Here is a 22,442-nt window from a genome sequence, read left to right on the forward strand (position 1 = left end):
ATTTTTTGCTATTGATACTCAAAAAGTATTTTATCGAATTTGAATCTGTAGGTATATGCCATGTACGATTATCTCCAAAATTTGTATATCCTTCACAGTTTTAAGTAAGAAAAGGTGGACATTTGAAAAATAAAATAAATATGAACTTATTATATCGATGGACACGAACGTTATGTACAAAAAAATCTGAGTATTGGAAAATAATATTATAGTCCATGAGAAGACTTGAAAATTACATAAATCGATATATGTGAATTCATTAATTATCTTAGGAAAGTATGTTTGATGAATCGCCCCGTATTTCATACGTGTACACGCTGTTGCTAATTAAATATTCTTATTATTGTTGTTGTTTTTTTTTTCAAAGTAAAATCCAATAATATTACGATCGGAAAGCGAATCCAGGTGTAATGTTTATGTTTAGTCGTTTTTGCAAAATCCCCCTCATCTCTTGCATCAATAGTTATTACTATTATTATTGTTATCATTATTTTTTATATTCGGACAATTTTCACCTAGCATTCACTGAACGACTATTATTATACCGAACGCAGTCAAATTTCCATGTAACGGGTGGCAAACGATTATATTATGAAACAAACATCATAATATAGACCGCGAAATAATTTTGGAAAAATGTTTTGAAATGGAAAACGACCAGGGCTGTATAGGTGTTTTTTTTTTTGTCGAATTCATGTTTATTTGGATATTTTTTCCCAAATAAAGTACCTACAGAACATCGAACCCTAACTTTCTTCAATCTGCTGTTATAATGTTATGTTTTATATAATTTAAGCAAACGATTTTCAAAAAAAAATACATTCATCGCTCCGCTCAGAATATAAAATAGGTTTAGATTTACCTAATGATGTTTAAACATTGGAGGGAAATGTGAATTGAGTGTTTGGAATTTTTCAACGAATGTAACGAATAATATTCAATATAGTTTTTCTTAGTGTCGAAATAAATATTCTTGTAATATGCATAATTTACAAACCTGTAGAAAAATATAGACATCGAATTGGTTAATTTTAAAAAATTACTAGACTGGTTTATAAAATGGATAGAATCGAAAATATTTTCCCTAAAGAGATATACAAATCCAACTCAATTAAAAATTAAAAATCAGACTATATTAATGAATAATAAAAATCAATCAATTAAATATCTCGGAGTTTACCTTGATGAAAAATGCATTTAAATAAAAAATTTAACCAAGCTTATACAATAGCTCAAGAAGAGAACTATCTAGACTCATAATCAAGCTAAAATGTATCCTTAAACTTATTTGTAAACCTTAATTAATTAAGTTAATAATATATTGTAAAATCATCGTAAAATAATTTTAAAAATACTTGGTGTATTGAAACAATTATTTTTATAAATTAAAAAAAAAATATATTACTGCATTCGAGTACCTATCTAATTGAAAACAAGCTCTATTATGAATTCCAATAACGCCATACAAAGTATAAGATAATTTTAATTTTACCACCAAAATTATGTGTCATCACATTCAAATTTATTATTTTTTAACTTATTTTAAATTCTAAATTGTCATTTTTTTTTTTATGGGGTATTATTATATTTAAACTGATCCAAATTATCATAGGAGTAAAGACAATTTCGATTTGTAGCGTATTCTTACATTTAGTAAAAACTTATTTTTGTGTAATGTGTTGAATGAAAAACAGCAATACTTTCAGAGTTATGATGGTATTACATTCATAATATTTTTACTTTTCAAATATATGAGCATATTAAAATATCGAATTTTATAGTACCATATTTCAATTAATGGAATCCTCAAATACAATATGTGTGAGTAGCAATACATACTTATCTTAAAATAAGGTAGTCTTACGAAAAATGTTAAAATCCATAAGTCTAAATTGTTGGGTGTAAGAGAATACTTATTAATATTTGAACATGTCAAAGTTGCGAAGAACGCTTATAAGTATCTCATTTAAAATACACAAGTTAAAAACCTTATAATATGTTCGTTTTAAACTTCAAATCGATTTTACTCAAAAACTCTGCCATTTCGTTGCAGTTTTTTTATTTTTTAGGCGTACGAGGATGATATAATGTGCCAATATTGACACACTTGTTGTACAACTAGCACAAAAAACAATTTATCATCGAACTGCAAACGAGAAGACTACTGTAATAATAATTATGGTTTTATCTTTGTGAATAATGAAAAACACTTTTATTACGAAACCAGGCGTGTATACAACAACAGTCGTCTTAATCTTGAAAACGCACACGATTGGTTAACTACTTGAAAATCATTGACTTATTCGATTTGTAGTAAAAACTATGAAAACGTATAATACCGAGGTAAGTACCTCATCGTGTATATTTTTATTTATTTTTTTCTACATTTTTTTGTCATTATTACTCAGTTGAACTGTTTAAGCCATTTAAGTACCACGTATTTTATTAGTCATCACTGCTGTTGTCACAAAAGATACAAAAACTATATATATGACAAAATACGCTGTATAACTGATATAACGACGTTACAATACAAAGTTTTGTTTGTTTTTAGTAAAAATACAATACATTTTATAATTTTATTTTACTTTAATTGCTCGTTAGTTTTTTTTTTTTTTATTGGTCTTAATAACTTTGGCTATTAGTTTATATCATATATTTGTGTATAGTTTACAGCTTACTTTTTACTTATATTAAATCGATATTAAGTTATATAATTTGAATTCCTTTAAGAAGTTGATGTTAATATTTTATTGGAGCTTGGATTGTATAGCTACTATATTTGGTATGTGAAGGGTTGAGCATGATACTCAAAAAAAAAAGTATCACGACACATGATACATAGTGAAAGTAGAAAAAATGTAAGATAAAAGATACTTGATATATGGACACTCAATGTTTTATACTTCTAATTTATTGTATTTTATGAAATTTTTAACTAAACTGTCTCTACATAAATACTTAAAATGTCATAAATATTTGAAAATCCAACGAGTCAATGCACATCATAAATGTATAAATAAATGCATCACTATGTACAAATTACACCACTCCAATCATAACTCTTCATGAATAAATTATGACTACACTTTTGATTTTCTAATTTATGCGGAAAGACACACACACACATTCATTGACACACTCTTGTCTTGGTAGCGGGTTCATATTTCATGATAACGACAATTCCAGATTATTTCTTATCTGTAAGAGTTTATAACTATACGAGTTAGGTTGTGCCATACGGACACCTTAATTGAATTTTGTTTTTTCAAATTATCTATCGAGTTACAACATTGTTATATTTATTGTAAGTTCGAATTTCCTGCAAATCGTAATCAAATTTGTAGGTTCTATTCAGTACAGATGTTTACAATAATGGTATATTGTATTTTTTGGCACAATAAGATGCATAATACTAGTATACAATGCACCACGATACTTGATACTTAACTATATATCACGATACAAGATATAATTTTATATTTGATGCTGGCCAACCCTGGGTATTTGGTAGATGTAAATCTTTATTGGCATTCAGTTATGTATATGTGTTTCCACATAGACATATCCTATTCATGGATACTCGGGCACAGTCGGAAAAATGGCAACAAAAAAGAAGATCAAGAAGCCTCCAAAGCAGCCTTCTCTACTGGAGCCCCAACCCTAAGTTTAAACGCATATATATATATATTGACATAAAGAAACATAATCACCAGAAGGCTCTACAATTCAAATGGAAAGAACACTGGATTAAATAAAATACCAAATGAAATTTAATAAAAACCAACATCCGTATAATATATGGCTCGTCAGTTTTATTTTATACTCTAAGCGTGCATTTGTTTTCTATCATCAATGTGACGTTTTTTAAACCAATTTCTTACTATACACCAGCTCATAAGTGCTGTTTGATATGCTTATTTTTAAAGGCCAAACATCCTATGAAGTAGTATATACCCGAGAGTGTTAATACTTATTAGTTATTACCTATTATTTACACCATGGCAATAATTTGTCGACCAATTGTTATGTTTATTATACAGTTAATTCATTGTTATTGTTTTTGTGTAAGATGTCCAGATTCCGTATAGACACTCAGGCATGGTCGTTAATAAAATAATAAATAACGATAAAAGACCTGCAATGTAAATATGTTGTTACTGCGTGTTTGTGTTTACCGAAAAAAATTATACTTTTTACCTCGAAGAGGAATCCCAATTAAATAAACATCATCGACGTTATCATCATTATCAGATTATTTTAGTATAACATTATATTATTATATCCGTTGCAGTAAGAACCACGTAACTGTTCGTCGAGAAGAAAATAATATAATTTTAAAGGTTCATAAAAAATTGTCTTTTATGAAAAAAAAAAAATAATAAAACAATTTATTTTAATGAAGAAAAAAAAAGCAATTTACATTATTAAATAAACAATCTAATGTAAGGTTTACCTCGTAGTAGGTAGTCTACAAAATATTATGATTTATTATCTTCATTACTAACGTAAGAAATGTATTCTATAAACGTCTATTACGATGGCGGAGTATATTTTTCCGACAGATATTTCAATAACAAATATTTTTCAAGTTATATTAAATTTCATGCCTAACAAAATACCTATCCGTTATTTTATTTTATGTTTTTTTGTCGATACTTTATATTGAAAGCGCACATACAAATATTTACCTTTACAAAATCTATAATGTTAAAATGTAAATATTGACTTCATTACATAATTAAATTTTGGAAATATTATTTATTTATATTGGGATTTTTCCAACCTTTAAAACATTTTAGGCTCACATCAATTAATCAATTAATTTAAAATTGTTTTTTTTACATGCAATGTTTGTAGAAAATAGATTTCCTTCAAATACAAAATCATTCAATTACACCGTGTTTAGAAATATATTATATAATACGTGTACATATACGTATACGTGTTCATGTTTTTTAATTTATTGGATGGAATGATATTATTTTCAGATATTATACTCCTTTCAAAGATGGTTACATAGTTGAAATATATTAATCGATTTGTTTAAAACCACAAAGGTACAGGTATTTAAAATAAAACGTAAAAGAAATGTTCACTCTTGTGTAAATACGAAAACGAGGTGGTTTTAATCAGTAATTTTACATTATTGAAATTGTATGATACAAATTGAAAGTATTCTGTTGATTAAATTTTATTAATTTTAATTTTCTTTTGATTTAACTAAATATTATAAAATATACGATATGGATTATATTATATTGTGTAGATATGATATTTATAATAATTTGCTAAGATTATACAGTTTTGTAAAAACATTTTATATTCATATTATGGGGAAAAAACCAATAGCATTATATGGCGTATACAATAACTGTTGAACTGTTTACATATCACACACGTAGATATAAGCAAATATAAGTATATTGATTTAGTCAAAGTTCCTCTAACGAAAAGATTTTTCATTCTGTAAGTCGTTTTTTTTTTACACACAAATAATCGTATTCATTATTATTGTTTAGTTATTTGTACGTAAACGTATAATCGATGTAAATCAATAAAGCAATTATAATTTTAATATATATATATATATATATATATATATACATGTATAATTAATGTTATTTGTCAATAATAATCGACAAATAAAATATTGACAATTCCTTTTATATTGCAGGGCAACGAGTAGTTGACAATTTGGTATTTACCGATTACAACTTACTGATATTTTAATCGTATGTAATAATTGTCAAACATATAATATTTTAGTTCAACTATCTTTACCTTCGTGATATTATCGTTTTAAAATTTTGATATTTTATAATATTGTTCCAGATATTTTACTATTGGCATTTCTTTAAATCATAGATGATATAACAATGGATATAACATCAGGCATATCAAATGAGAATAAAGTGATAAAACTTTTGACGTTTTAAAGATTTCTTTGCTATCGATAACTGTAGCAAACAGTTAGCAATCAGAAGAGGAGAAGAAGTTATTAGGTAATACTTAATATTATATACTAATAAAAATTATACAATTTTAAAACAATATAAATCTATAATATAGGTTAACTAACTAATAGTGTAAAATGTAAAATATATTGTTATTTCAAATTGTTATCAAAGATAACATTAGAATCTTGAATTATCAATTTTTGTAACCTAACCTCAATAACGAACTCTTATAGTCTATCTCTCTCGTAGATATTGAACTTCCTCTCTTCCCCGAAAAAGACCGCAACCACTTGCGAAGCCAGTATACGCGTGTCCTATCCATTCTTACGATATGCTTTAAATAGGTAAACACTTATCTAGCTGATAGCACAAATTATATTGTTAGTAAATAATAGAAAAAACATTAATATGTTGAAGAAGACGTAAGACGTAAGAAAACACGACTGATTTATCCAAACAGCGATGAATAGGGCCCTGATCAATTTAAAAGCTAATAAATATTTGTTCTCATTTTTATATTATTTTTACTATCCTAACGTATTTTAATTATACGGTATATTCCGTAGAGTGAACATTGTCGTTTGTTAAAAAAAAACAATGTTTGTCATTTTAGTTGTAACATGGGCATTGAGCTAGATTATAATTTAGTTGATTTTTAAAATACTTGATTAGGTTAGGTGTGTGCCGTGAATCTATTAAAAAATATTTCAGCTATCTTTAACTTATCATCTCTGATTTTTACAAAATCACCAGTCATCTTATTTTTTCCTATTATCTCAATCGATATTTCGGGCAAATGGATTAGTGTGAATATTTTGACAAATTATTATTGGATGTGTACGGTGTGAAGAGAGGTTAATGCGTATCAAGTCATTATAGGTTTAGCGTATAGAGATAATTAATAAAAAAATATTATAATTGATTGGAAATAATATTGTAATGAAAACGAATCGCGCCAATAACGAACTTTGGGCTGTTCACTATACATATATGTATATAGGTATATTTACAGGGTGTAACAGAAAGACCTGACAACAAAAAGTATGTTAATTAAGCGTATGGCCAAAAGTTTTATACTATATGATGAGTAAATAATTTAAAAAATATACTCATGTCAGCAAATTCTCAAAAATCATGTTTTCAAAAAAGTTATTACGTTCCAACTTTAACCAAAAAAGTATTGAGTTTTAAAAAGATTCTAAAATATAAGCGACTTGACTTAAATAAATCTTCTTATCATCAAAATTATTCATATAATCAGATTTACAAATAGGTTATTTTGAATTTATCCAAACAAATTGTTATTAAATTACATTTTTTTATTTTCAGTACTAAAAAATAAACGTAAAAAAAATTACTATACTTGTAGCACTAGGGTCACTTTAAGAAAATAAAAAATATTAATTTGAACAAAAGTTATTCCAAAAGTCAGTTATATCTGTTACACCTTGTAATATTATTGTAATATTATTACATTTTACTAGGGCTTAAAACCGGCAAAATCCACGGGATCAGAACGCGGAAAACAGTTTCCAGAGAATTGGTTTGCTGCAATCTAAGAACAAAACACTTTATACTCTGTACGCCACATAAATTAATAGTTTATTTGCCTTATCATAATATTCCTCATAGTGCACTCTTCGGGTCAACTATCGATTGGGTTCCAAAATCCCGAAACACCGAAATTATTCAAAGGTTTCCGTATCCGATGGGCGGCACTAATTGATCGCGAGTTTTCGGTTGCTATGTGTACCTTTTTATTCACCTTAAATTTCAAAACGTCAAATTAATACCAAATTTAATTATATTATTATAACCAGCGTGATTAGCACACAGCGGTCGTGCTATACGACAAGGCACCCTCCTCACCCATCCCCCAACCACCCACAAAACGGTCACTCGGCGAAAAAACTTATGAAATAAATATTAATACCATTATTATTAGTAATATTACAATACTAACCGGATAATAATATAGTGTACAATTACGAGTTTCGACGAATATTAATAATTGTAAATGATGATGATTATTATAATGTTGTTTTAGTTTGCACTTCTTATACGACGAAAAGTACTGTCGTCGTCGTAATTATTATTAATATTATTATTTCAGATTCGGATCCGAATGACACTACACGATGCAAAGCGGAAACGGCACCGAATTCGATCGAACTAGGTCGCGAACGGTTCAAACGGCGAACGGTTAGACGGACGACTGAAAAGCACATGGAAAGCGTAGCCGAGCGCTTGCTCCGGTGCGATGTTGTTATTACTATTATTATCGTCGCGCGCTCCGACGGCCGTGCCCGATCCAAATGATCTGCGGCGGAGGGCGGTGGAGGACGGTGGAGGATAGGTTAGGTGTTAGGTACCTCCACCGTCGTCGGCTATTTGCGCACGTCCTAAAGTTGCATTTGCGATGTCGGCGGGGGCGGTGGCGGAGGGAACTGCAGCTTCCCTCAAAGTATGCAGAGCGATGATAATAATATGCGCGTCGATGGCGGCATCCCGAAGTTGTTATTAGATAATAATAATATTGTATTATTGACATTTCTTTTTTCTTTTGTTTATTGATAATGAGACAAAATGAAAATGTTTTACAGTATAAATTAATTACTCACATTTCACATCATGAAAGAGAGTGTATCATATTAGTAGTAACCGTACTGTTGCCCGCTGTGGGCTTGATTTATTTTAAATAAATAAATACAAAAAATATATATATATAAATAATGTAGGAATATAAAATATGTTATAATATCACACCCTCTACACAGTACACATACAACGCCCGATCTTTCTTCCCGCGGCCGCCTTAAATCCTGTATTCTTAGAAAATCTCTGATGTGCACTGCAAAGTGTACGGTCGGGTGCATAATTATAATATGCGTTTATAACAGCCTTGTGTGATTGTAATACTGTTGTGCCTTTAATAAAAATCAAAAAAACAAAATCGAGAACACCACAAACGTCAAAATAATGATTTTTCGAAAATAAATATGACTATGTATATTTAAATCGTGTATTATTATTATTATTAGAGTGCGACTTAATGGTATGCAATGTTTTCAGTATTTATAACCATTTATTTTTAATAGCTAATAATAATGTGTTTCAAACGTCGTAAATTCGTAATCGAAGGACGAAGGTATTCCCATTTATCTCGGTTCTTTACAACGATTATCCTGCTAAAAATAGACGATATATTATAATAATAATCTAACATACCAATCACCCATTTTAATATATAGGAAACGTATACTACCCACCAGCCCACTTCTAATATCTGTAGTGCCCCCCCCCCCCTTTTGGCCCACATCTTAATCCGGATTTGAGTTCACGTGTTGATAGGGAGGATGAGTCCACGGTTGCATAACATAAAGTCAGTCTCACGAGAGAAAGGTACCGCGTCTCGACGAAATCCTGTCTTTCTTGCGCATCCCCCTCCCATCACATACCGCTTGTCATCACCGCTGCCTTGTACGGGTGAGTTACACTTGCCTGTTTATATACGTAGATTGCAAGTAGAAGGGATTCGATGGTTTGGCAGTGATGTGGAACTCGGTCTGCGGGCGTAAAATGGTACCGTTTTCTCGGGAGACAGACAATTATAGTGCTTTGGTGATTTTTTATTTTTATTTTGGTTTAGCGAAATCATTAAATTCGTACCTAATCCGTAATCGTTTGAAATTCTACGTATTATTGAACTACTAACTGTTCAGATTATTGCAAAAAGGTAGATGATCAATTTATTAGAAAATATTTATCTGTAATCATTACTTGCAATAATTATATATTATTATTCATATTGAGCTCCACGTGCAACCCCGCTGATTATTTTTTTCCCATCACCCAATGAAATAATAATATTATGTTTTTTAAATCCGCGATAAGGCATTGTGACATGCTCACTACAGCAGATGTCACTGGTTATTATATTGATTTAGTTTTAATTAATTTTTTTTTCGTTTTCTTGTTCCAGAATCTTTGAAGACGTTATCAAAATACCCGAGCACTCTCGAACGTATTAAAAAAAAAAAGAATCTTGGACCAATTTAAGTTTTAGCTAGGAGCCCGTGGTTTCTGGCTATGGCATGGGAACCACTGTTCTAGACTAGGTTATGTTCAACTCAGCATAGTATAATAATAATACAATTTATTATAATACCTAATATTTTAAGTAAAATAAAATACGACAGTATCATTAGGAGTTACTCGAAGGCTATAAACATGATCGAAATCATTACCAATGAACAATTCCAACCCCCTCCACCCCTCTCCCACCAATATCAGCTTCACCACTAAGGTACACTTACTTATTTATACTTCTTCATGATCAATTTAATGAAGTAATATAGTAACATATTTATATGAAAATCGATGACGGACGCTGATGAGTGATGACCGTTCATACGACGGATACTCGTACAGTACCGCGGGAGACTTTGTCCCACCCACCACCTACAATTATAATTTATAGGCAAATTAAATAATCGTCAGAAAAACATTTTAATATTTAGAAACTTGTTTGATTGTTTAGCGTTTCGTAGTATTATGTGACATTGCTCGTAAATCTATGCGAAATTGGTTCATTCCGCGAATTGAGATTCTATCAAATAATAAAATTATAAAAACAAAATAATATCAATATTATACCATGTTAACGGTAAGTGTATCGTATTTTTATTGATCGTCATCGACGATAACCCGTTTTCCAAGTAACTAATATATTAATTAATTTGTCTGGTAGTAAAATTCTTAAAATAAAATATGTTTGACAAGTCCAATACCTGCGATCATTTTAGGTATAATTATATGGTAATAATATGGTAAACACTATATACTACTGTTGTTGACAATAACCGTTTCCTGGGAAAAAATGACCATTTATTTACCAGTAATAAATCAAATCCAAATACGCCGTTCAAAAGAAGACATCCCCAAGGGGGCCATGTTTCTAGCGTTTCTCGCTTAATATTAAATGAAGGGGGCCCTGAAATCTATGGAAAAATGAAACGGGTCTCAGTCCCTTCCCAATGTACGGATCTTGATAATATCCATGATACTTTCTGAATGTGGAAACACTGATTATTAAAGTAAAATCTAATAAAATCGATCAAAGAAAATTTAATTTATTTTTTTTTATTTCATTTAAATCTATTTAACAATGGGATTAGGGAGTGGTTATCGATAAGACTTGGTAAAATATCAATATAATTTTTTTATTTATTTTATATGAATACAAAATATTTGCATAGCCTCTAAATGATTCGACTAGATGCACGTGAAAGATTTACGACATTATAAATATTATATTTAAATTTAATATGTTCTAAATTGTATTTTACATACTAAAGTAAACGATTCATTGTATAATTATTACTTCTGGAACACTACGATGGCAATTTCATTGGCGGTCACATTTTCTATTTTTAGCTATTGAAGATTTGGAATTCATGAATCAACATAAACCGCCGTAGCGATACCCACCAAGGACGTTCAACTGCATATGACCAAAGTACGACAAAGGGTGATCTTATAAATTAAAACTAGACAACTAGCTTTTAAAAAGTATTTTAGTTTTTTTCCAACAAAAACTGATGATTTACCTATATTGATTATTATTCATTATAATATTTTACGGTGGTAAATATAGTTATATTAATACAATATTTCGATAATAATACCATCTTATTCGGCATTCGGATATCAAAAAAGTATAAAAATAAAAATAAAATAAATAAATATACCCGTTTACGAAGTATTATACATATAGTACGTGGATTCGGCAAAATAAAATAGCATAATGTCATTACTATAACCATATTTCTTTAGACTTAGTTATGATAAATCATCAGAGCACTCACTGTTGTAGCGTGCAACATGCCATATTAATATTTTTAGTTATTACATTGGTTTTCATCCAAACTCGTTAACACAATACGTAAGTAGTTGGTAGTGTTGGTACCTACTACTAAATAAAATTAATCGATTATTTGGCTCTAACAAAAAAGTATATATGTTACAACCTTACGAATTCTTGGAATTTGCATTGAATATAATATTGTATCTGAAGGTTTTTCATAGAATATTAATAACAAAGTGTGCAATGAATTTAAATGAAATCAAAATGATATTATAAAAATATTATTCTTCAAAAACGCCATTAATAGCGCTTATGTAACAACTTACAAGTCTTGTTTTTTTTTTATGGAAAATATATTGTGGAAAACAAAGGCGTTATGTTTAGAACTAATTTACAAAAATATTTATTTGAATTTATCATAACATGAGATACTTCCGTGTTTTAAAAATGTTTTTAAATTATAACATTATTGGATAGACAGAAAAAAAATGCATAATAATAATTAGTAGATAAAAAAATTCATAGAAACTAAATCAGAAGGTGCCTATATCATTAAAAAAAGATTTTTTACATTTACCTACTAAAACCAGTATTTTATTATATTTTAATTTTCATATTTTCACATTAGATACCAGTTTTGAATATTTAATTTGTCATATTATTTGATGGTATTTTTGTTTTTATTTTGATAATTCTCGGTAACTATGTACATTTTTTTAGGTTCATGGTAAGTGTTATTGTTTTTAGTGGAATGACACCAAAAACAACACCATTTTAACATTCTATTAAATATTGAGTATAACATTATAGTAGTACTGCAGTACAATATGAACTTACACGACGTTCAAAGTCACCTTAAATTGGACAATTTTCAAGATTCAAAAATTTGTTATGTTAAGCCGGATCCACACAAGGACGAACATTGTTGTTTAACATGTTCGTTCAAAATGTTTGACAACTCGACGAACTAGTGCTACTGTGGATTTAAATGTTTGAAAACGGCGTTCATTCAACTTACACAAAGATTTCCCACGTTATGAAATGGAAATTTAAAGATTTTCCACTTGCATTATTTATGTTCTTATTAGTAGATACGTAAACGCCGTGCAGTGGACGTGTAAATGATAGTTTTTCTAGATATTTGTTTTAATTTTTTTTCAATACGAGTGACGAAGGTATAATAATTACAAGTGCATCTTTTGTTTTTACATCGTTAATTTCTCGATTAAAAAAAAAATAATATACTTTTTTAAAAGACGTTGGTGGCAACGTACAATTTTGAAAGTAGATTCCGTCATATTTGAAATAATTTAAGACAGGAACATACATGATTCAAAAACTTTATACGAATGTCATCAACAGATTTTGAATCACTGCTTGAAGTAATTGGTCCTAGAATCGCAAAAAAAAAATGTAATTATCTACGACAACCAGTAAGTTATTGCACATGCTCTTTTTAAATGGTAATTATATATTCAGAAATGCTTATTAATTCGAAGATAAACACATTTTATGTACCTCTAAATTGGAATTTATAGCTAATTTGTTTACACAGCGTTCCCAAACATTTTCTTTGATGTTAGTTCAAATACCGCTTGTTTAGCGAACATTTGAATGTTATACAGGCAAACATAAGGAATACTTACAGACTAGGTGAATGATTCTCAACCAATGTGCAGGCGCATCCATGAGAAAGGGGCGATAGTTGCGACAACTCCCCCCCCCATGATTCAAATAATTATTGGTTTTTATAATACAGGAAATGTACAATCAAGTTTAAATATGCTACCTACCAGAAATCTCTTTGAAATTGAATATTTATCATTATTTTTGTTAGAAAATTTTCATCAGACGCAAAAATATAAATAGTTAATGGTCAAATAATTAGGATAGGATTTAAACTTGTGAATAATAATTTTATTGTGCTCCCCCTGCCATACGACCAAATCAGCCACTGCCAACATGTTCGACAGCAATGTTCGTCCTATAGGGTGGACCCGGTTGTAGTCATCGTGCACACATAATATAATATTATGAAATATGTCGAATAACAGTATAGCTTAATTTAACTTACGAGTTAATGCCTTTCGATGCAACAGTATACGCATACAACATTTCTATTGTAACGGATAAACCGTCATTTTTGGGATTCATCAGAGTTATAGAGCTATATCAAGAGCTTGTAATATTGATTTCTTACCCGCAAGTCGTCCTCCTTTAGAAACTTGTAGGTATACGTACATCGAATTGTTTTGTACAAATTAATTATTCAATATACACCTTAAATATTATCATCAATAATGAACGTAATTACATAGTGGCACATATCGATTTAATCAGTATTTATTTAAATATAATATATATATAACTTATATTTCGATAAATCGGTTGAAACGTGCACACTCATCTTGGCCAAAATAGCGGTATAGAATGATTTAGAGTGGAAACATCTTCGATAAAAATTGAAGACAGCATTACTGCACAAGTATTGACATACATTTTTAGTTTTATTTTCTAAAACAGTAAATACAGGTGGTGACAGGTCATTAATCGTTATTGTTTTTTTACAATTTTAACTTATTACAAATTGGATATTTTGCAAAAATTATAACGCAAGCTTTGTAGATAAAAGGTTAATTTTAAATTTTCATAATAATTGAGTGTATATTTGGTTTTTGTCCACAAAAATGTGTTCACTAATATTTACATAGTATTTCGGCCCAGCTTTTGAGTGCGACTTATTTTTTTTTAAATTTAATATGATGTTTTAATTTTTGAACGTAATATGATAATGTTTGAAACCCGTAATTATTTTCTCATTATGTTTGTTTTTCCGTGACATAAATAATTAAATGAGAATTAAAATTAATATTATGCATATATTTTATATAATAAAAGTTTACGTGTTGTATTTAACACTTAGAAGTTTTGTAGGTTAGTCTAAATCGTCTTAAATAATATTCAATTCAAATTTTCTTTATTGAGTTGCGTACCTAGTATAAAAATGGTAATCCAGGGGGTACCCACTTATCTATAACAGTGGATTTGAGCACAAGGAGTTAACGAGGTCATGCAAACATGTAAATTTTTGGTAAAATAAATATATATTATTAATTCTGGGAAAACGATACTGTGATACAATCTATTCATATTTATTTTTTTACAAAAAAAAAACTAGTAAACATCATATAATATAAAGTACGAAAATAAAGGATGGATTTTACTCTTGGGAAATCAAAACTTTAATCAGATCACATAAAATTTGATTAAAACCAAAATAAACCCTTTGATAATGTCCATATTATCCATAAAACCTAAAAGCAAATTGTTTCGAAATAGAATTGAGCATATTTATGAATTTTTAAATTATATATGACACTTATATTGCCATCAACCTCTATACTATCATAGAATTCTTATTTATATTGTACGTAAATTTATTTATTTTAAAGTCATAAGCAATATTCGATTTTACGGAAAATATCTTAAACCCTCTCAGGACAAATCTCAATAATATATTAGGATATGGAGGAGTTAGGATCATAATATTTTTGCGTGTCGAAAATATAAAAATAAAGATTCAATAATTCATTACATGCCCATTAAATTCTTCTATTATTTTGAATTGTGTACGAACAATAATTGCAAAATACTACTTAATGACTATTTTAAACATAATTTTATATTTTATATATATTTATTGACCAGTAGATTTGTATTATTGCTTTAATATTAATGTGTAAATTTATGGAATTAAATTAATTTTTAGTTTTATTTAAAAACTATGTGTACGAGTATGTGTTTAAATTAACGAACCCATTATTTTAATTATTCAAGACACCACAAAAAACATTAATACTTTTAATTGTTCTATAACTTTTAAATTGAAAATAATCAAAACTCAATCAATGTACGTGCAAATAAATATTATAACGTCATCACGTGAAAACATTCTTACTATTCTTAGACAAACTTATATAATTATTATAATTATTGCAGTTCGGTAAAGCATAAAAAAAGTATTAGCAAAGCCAGTTAAAATAATTTATTTTAAAGTGTATTGTCGAATGACAAATGTGATACTGATAAATATTCCAATACAACACAACAAGTGTAAGCGTCGTAAGTTTTAAATAATATGTTTAACAAAAAATTCTTTAAATAATATTAATGGTACCTGTTATTAAAAATTGATGAACTGTTTAAATATAAGTGTTTTTTTAAATAATAACAATAGTTTTTGTAAACAAAGCAGAAAACACCCTTTGTATGTCATTGTACAACAGCATTTACATTAACAATTTATTTAATTTTCTTTTCCTACTTAACTAACCGAATTCATACAAACAATAAAATACCCTAAAAATATATGAAAATAACATACAACACTGTAATATTTTTTTTTTATTCGTATACAGTTTTTATTATTATAACTATTATTTTTTATAATGACAATATACATGCGATATTAATTAAAAATTATTTTTTAAATAACTACCCAAACAAACGAATATAAAGTAATAAACTAGACTCGTTTAATTTAATACAATAAATAATAAGTTGCATAATTTTAGCGTGTGTTTTAATTGTTTTTTCCCACGTCATACGGGCTAAAATCAAACCAGCCATTTTTAACTCAATACTTGATAATTAATTTAAAAAAAAATTATTTGAAAAAATACCGGCCAGTATATAGAGAAGCGCACAGATCAGTGATGTTTTGCAATATAAAAGTAAACAGCAATAATAATTTTTTTATTGTTTCAGCACTTTTTCTTCTACTGGAAGCGTATATTTTACCGAAGTAGTTGAGTGAGCCACAGCCTCACCGCCACCACCATCCCGAATGTCTATGGATTTTTCTTAAATTATAATTATTATAATGAGTTTTATACCACAATGGTGCTACAATATTTTTTTTTCCATTATTATTCTTAAATCAGTTCTTTGACACTATTTTATTCCCAAAGAAAAATTACTATAAGCTTACTCTCGATACTCGATACATAATAGACAATGATAGAATATAATATCTTACACATATGATACCTCTAGCGAACTAGAACTTATTGAATTTCATATAAATAATACACATCACTGGCTTGAAAAGCATAACCCGACCATAATTTATTATTCGACTTAATGGCAACGCGAAAGCAAATCTTGATGGTAAACAATTATATTATACGACATGGTTTCAGGAAAAAAATTGTTCATATTTTTTTTCAGGTGGCGCTTATAATCGTCTCATTAATTATTGATTACGTTTAAAGTTTGAAAAAATAAGTTTAGAAAATTTGAAAATACAATTTAACTAAATTATACATAATAATATTTCATTGTTTTAGTATACTACAAGTGTCCCACGGAGATCTGACAAATGAAATAACTTTTTTTCTAATCAATATCTTTTTTAAATTTCTTTTAAATATAACTCATAGATACTTGCGCTACATTTTTAGAATACATTTTTTATTTTTATTTTTTAATACTGAAAATGATAAACTTAAAAATTGATAAAATTTTTTTTCGAAATATTCAATATAACCAATTCGTAAATCTGATTTTCAGAAAAATGTATATGGTCAAAACACTTATTTAAGTCAAATGGCTGATTTTTCCAATTTTTTTAGATATCAATATTTACTGTAAGTAAATTACGATCCAGTTTATATAACAAACATTTAAATTTCAAAAAATTAGTTTATTGACCAAATAATACTATTATAATAAAATAGTAGGTACAGTAAAAAATTAATTATATTTTAACATGAACCTATAAAATGTTCATATAAAATATTTTTTGAAATTAAAATGTTTTTAACATATTAAACTAGATCGTAATTTACTTAACGAAAATATTTATATTTAAAAAAATTTTAAAAAATCAGCCATTTGACTTAAATAAGTGTTTTTACCATATACATTTTTCTAAAAATCAGATTTAAAAATTGGCTATATTGAACATTTCGAAAAAAATTTTATCAATTTTAAAATTTTTTATTTTCAGTCTTAAATAATAAAAAAAGAAATGTATTCTAAAAATGTGTATGAACTATATTTAAAAGAAATTTTTAAAAAATATTGATTAGAACAAAAGTTATTTCATTTGTCAGATCTTCGTGGGACACTCTGTAGTCTGTATGATTTCATGTTAGTGGTTTAGAGTTTTAGACTGTTTAAAGTTAAAGTTATTCATTATTTTTGATCATGGATTGTCCTTTTAGATAACGCCACTGTTAAGTGCAAAACATTATTTTTGTTATACAATCATATATAAATAATAATAATAGGAAGAAAAAGAACGCCATTATTATACCAATAAAATAATGTATAATTTTTTTTCTTTCAAAATTTAAAATGCATATTTTAAGCAATCAAATATAAGCTCAATACTGACAAGTCCCCAGGTTAGTTGTCGCTGCGATATAAGACACGATCATAAGATCTGTATAAAAGTTGACAATTGTGATACTTGAGACTTTCCTTTTGTAAATATTAAAATTAGTTAGGTAAATATTTATAACGATTTTCCGGATCCGATCACTTTTTTTTCGGGAAGTGGTTTGCAATTTTTTTTTAAAAACAATTTTGACGTATGTATCTATATAATAATCATATTTTAAATGGCTCAAAATCATCAGTCTTTTCGACTTCCCGCAAACACGACCCTCGTTCAAAGAAGTTAATTTATATTTAATATATATATATATTTTTTCTTTGGTATTTGGCACGTAAACTATAGCTATTAGTTATTGTAGGAGCGATGGTAGGGATTAGTGCCGTTTGTACGGTAAGTTCGCAATACGTATCGAAAGTACTAAGTTTGCAACTAAGAACCCGGGTGGATCACCCATCCAGGAACTAGTGACGGAAGGCGGTGCGTACTTTCAACCACGTTGCATGACTAATTGCAGCAACCACACCACATCAAGCCACAAAATATATTTTGATTATTGTCAATTTAAAAGGTACTTTAACAGTTTAACATAACGTAAAATTGTTGATAGCATTTTATTTGGAATATATTAATTATTATTGCCATTACAATGGATTCTATCAAATTCATTGTTTAATAATTATGAGTGGATAAAAATAAATCTTGATAGCATTTTGTTTTAGATTCCAAGCATAGCAACCGGAAGTTACATAATTTTATTTTTTATTTTTCTTATTCCCGAAGACACGCGGCCTAAAGTAGAAAACATCCATAGGCTGACGGTTTGTCTCAGCTCAGAATCCATTCGGTTGTATCCAATATTTTGGCACTGGGTTCAATTTTAACACTTCGATTTACCTGAAAGATGACCTATTAAATGACCTTCAGGTACCTACACTCGACAACTGTCCTACTCTTCAGCGCAACAATTTTTCTGGTTGTTTAATTGTCATTGTTGTTAAGTTAACTACTCAAGTTCTAACTGTTCTAAGTCAATATATCATTTTGTAATCCGGGATTGTGCGCATATTCGTTGTCAAACTATCGTTTTAAATCTCATGCTGTGTATGTAAACTTCGGAAGGACCAAATTTTGTAATAAGTTAAATTTAGTTTTAAAGCGACACTACGGGTTGTATATCACTGACAAAGTAATATTATTTTTCGAATTTCGGACGGAAAGTATACGATGACATCACTTTTTCTACTTTATATTAAGTAGAAATTCTATAAAAGTTCTCGACAATTGGAGGGCTTGAAGTTTTCGATTTCGTTAGAAAAATGCGCGACAATATTTATAAATTAAAAACAAAAATTCTTTCTCTCCTTTCTAACACGATTTTGTTATAATAATATTATATGATATTATCATGAAAGCGTTTACCTATCCTAAATAACAGGCCTTTTTCATGTACCAATTTTGTGACGATGCTATTTAACTTTTTTCCAATTTTTTTGCACACAATTATTTCAAATACCTTTCTGAGTTCACCACGCCACCCGATTTTCAAAATTCTGATTTTAAAGGGTTGAAATCGGCAAAAATAAATGTGTACGTGTAATTTGTACTATATAATATTAACATTAGCAGTCGACCGATAACAGGAAATACGGTACAGCAAGGCGACCCGAGGGTTTCCATTTACCTGTACTCTGACCTATTTTTATTTTTTGTGTTCGTATTTTATCGGCGTATAGATACGAATTGTCCGGAGGCTATAATATATTTTCTGAGTTGTATACCTATTGTATAGAAAACACTGACTAGCTCAATTACGTTATCTAAAATTAATAATACATTTCTTATCGGTATGCAAAATAGAATAATCTGTTAATATTACTATTATTTGATTTGATTTATTTATAATTCAGCTACTTCTACTATTTAGCGATTGATTGCATTGAGTACAATAATTTTTTTTCTTTAAAACACAACAATGGGTGTTGATTTAACAACATCATTTTGAGAAAGCAAAAACTACGCACGTGCGAAACCGGGTAATTCAGCTGGTATATTAAAATAATAAATTGCTATTTCATTGAGATTACATTTTGTTTTAGAAAGTGAGCGATAAGTGCCCGATCTCCACGAAAATATCAAAAAATTGGTAAGACCAACTGGTTTCTTGCATGGCGTTGCTGTTATTGGTTACCTGGAGTAACACATATTGATGTTGCAAATAATTAATAAACAACACCACTGCTACTATTACCCGTTGCGATATCACACCAAATAATGAAGATATCAAAATTCCGGTTTTTTTATAAGACTCAATAGGATAAGAACTACAATTAGTTCATATTTTAATTTATTTTAATGTTTGGTAAAAATTTAAAAGTATATTTTTTTATTTAATTATTTACAAAAAAAAAATAAAGATACATATTTTGTAGAGTTTATTTTTCTGAAAATATTGACATTTCAACATTTTATTTTCGTTAATTTCATGATTTTTATTATTTTTTCTAGTTTCGAAGAAATAAAATATTATGATTATAACTAGGCACACTGAAAGTGTTAGTTAAGCCGTACGAGAATGCACGCGGCGCGGCGTGTTAGGTACATGTTTGATAACACTACGATGTTAAATAATTCCCTACCTAAACCTAACCTAACTTTTTTTATCAAAATGTAAAAATAAACAAAAATATGAAATACTTCTTGTAGTTCTTATCCCTTTGAGTCTTATTAGATTACTAAAATTTTGAAATCTCCATTATTTCGGGAGATATCGCAATGGGTAAATCCTAGCCGGGCACCCTGTATATATGTACGTGATATATTACACCACCACCGGTGTATATTGCGGTCACTGAATATAATATATAACGTCGAGTCCAAAATTATTTAACCATTACCTATACCACGTTTCACTAACATTTAAGTGTACCTCTCTAACCCATATGCGGCGAACACAATATCATATAATAATATTATATACCTAGTGTTGTGTATAAATCGGTTTGCACAGATTAACGTCTGACGTTCGTGCGCATCTGTCTGTTTAAACGCTATTAGTTGAAATGACAGTCATAAAATAGACGTTGAGCTGCCTCAAACAGGCGATATCGAACTTGCACGATGTGCCCATCGTATTCATGGTCACGTGCTTCAGCTCGTTCGTATATACAACGTCAAATTATGCTAATGAAAAACGGCCGCAAAACTACGTCATATTATAATGCGATTCTTATCTGCCGTATGCGTGTAGGTATATAGATGTACAAGTATATAGATAAGGTTGGTTACCTCGTGAAGGGCCAGTCCGCGTCCGTGGTGGTCGGTGCCGAAGTGCTCCTGCAAGGGAGGCTCAGTCTCGGGACGATTTTCAACGTGATCGGCCGCCTTCTCCGCGTGTAATCTGGAAAATCCAAAATCACCAGGGATCAAAGGACCTGACGACGATAAGTCTATCTCTTTACGGTCTACTGCGTCGTATACGATGGGTACACGCGATTACGCTGTGGCGAATGGGTGGTGGGAGGGTGGTTAGTCGAGAGGCGTTCGCGCCTCCGAGCTGTGCAAGCAGGTGGGCATTGGCCTGCTGCAGTGGGTAGTTATTTAGCACAATATTTTAATATTTCACTTCTACGACATAGGTACCTATTTTCACACAGTAAATTCCCTTATCGGGTTTTGGGTGGGTTAGGCGTATTAGGTTCGCATGGATGGAATATCATCGGTTTGTGAACAATTTCAAATTATCCACGTCAATGCAGGTCGCTTACATAATATTATTATTATTATATCGTCACCGAACGATACAGTTACAACACAGTGTACTGTAGCCTTTTCGCAGACGTCCACCGCGAACGTTTGTCTATAAATATCCGCCGCGCCCGTTTTTATACATATAATTTTCCATGCGGATATCCCTCGGGTACACTTTTCAGAATCCGCAGTGCATTCTCTCGTAAACTACTTTACAATGTTTTTTTTCCGGAATCCCTCCAGATCTATAATATAATCTTATCGACGAACGGAACGATTGTTTTTATGTCGCATTGTTTTTATTATGTTCTTATTCGGGTACTCCCAACCGCACCCCCCACCCCAGCCCGTCAAATTCATGTTGGTACTAAAATCTGTGACGCAATTCTTTTCATGATGGGATTTCGTCCGCTGATGACTGAAAGAGCACAATATATATTACATGGCTACTGTAAACTATTTTTGG

General features: G+C 29.3%; 1 protein-coding gene and 1 long non-coding RNA gene across 2 annotated transcripts in view; both read right to left on the reverse strand.

Moving 5' to 3' along the window:
- LOC149055015 (uncharacterized) overlaps positions 1–8,086 on the reverse strand; it is a 124,130-nt gene extending 116,044 nt beyond the window's left edge. The window contains exon 1 of the long non-coding RNA XR_016192053.1: positions 7,924–8,086. This is a non-coding gene — a long non-coding RNA (uncharacterized LOC149055015). The remainder of the gene's footprint in view (positions 1–7,923) is intronic.
- The window catches only part of dnc (phosphodiesterase dunce), a 625,052-nt gene that overhangs the window by 595,087 nt on the left and 7,523 nt on the right, over positions 1–22,442 (reverse strand). The window contains exon 2 of the mRNA XM_089229247.1: positions 21,515–21,626. The gene's annotated coding sequence lies outside the window, so the exon portion shown is untranslated. The remainder of the gene's footprint in view (positions 1–21,514; positions 21,627–22,442) is intronic.

The sequence above is a fragment of the Diuraphis noxia genome, unplaced genomic scaffold (assembly GCF_037042655.1).
Source record: "Diuraphis noxia isolate RWA-SAM2 unplaced genomic scaffold, SU_Dnox_SAM2 contig0005, whole genome shotgun sequence".
Lineage (NCBI taxonomy): Eukaryota > Metazoa > Arthropoda > Insecta > Hemiptera > Aphididae > Diuraphis > Diuraphis noxia.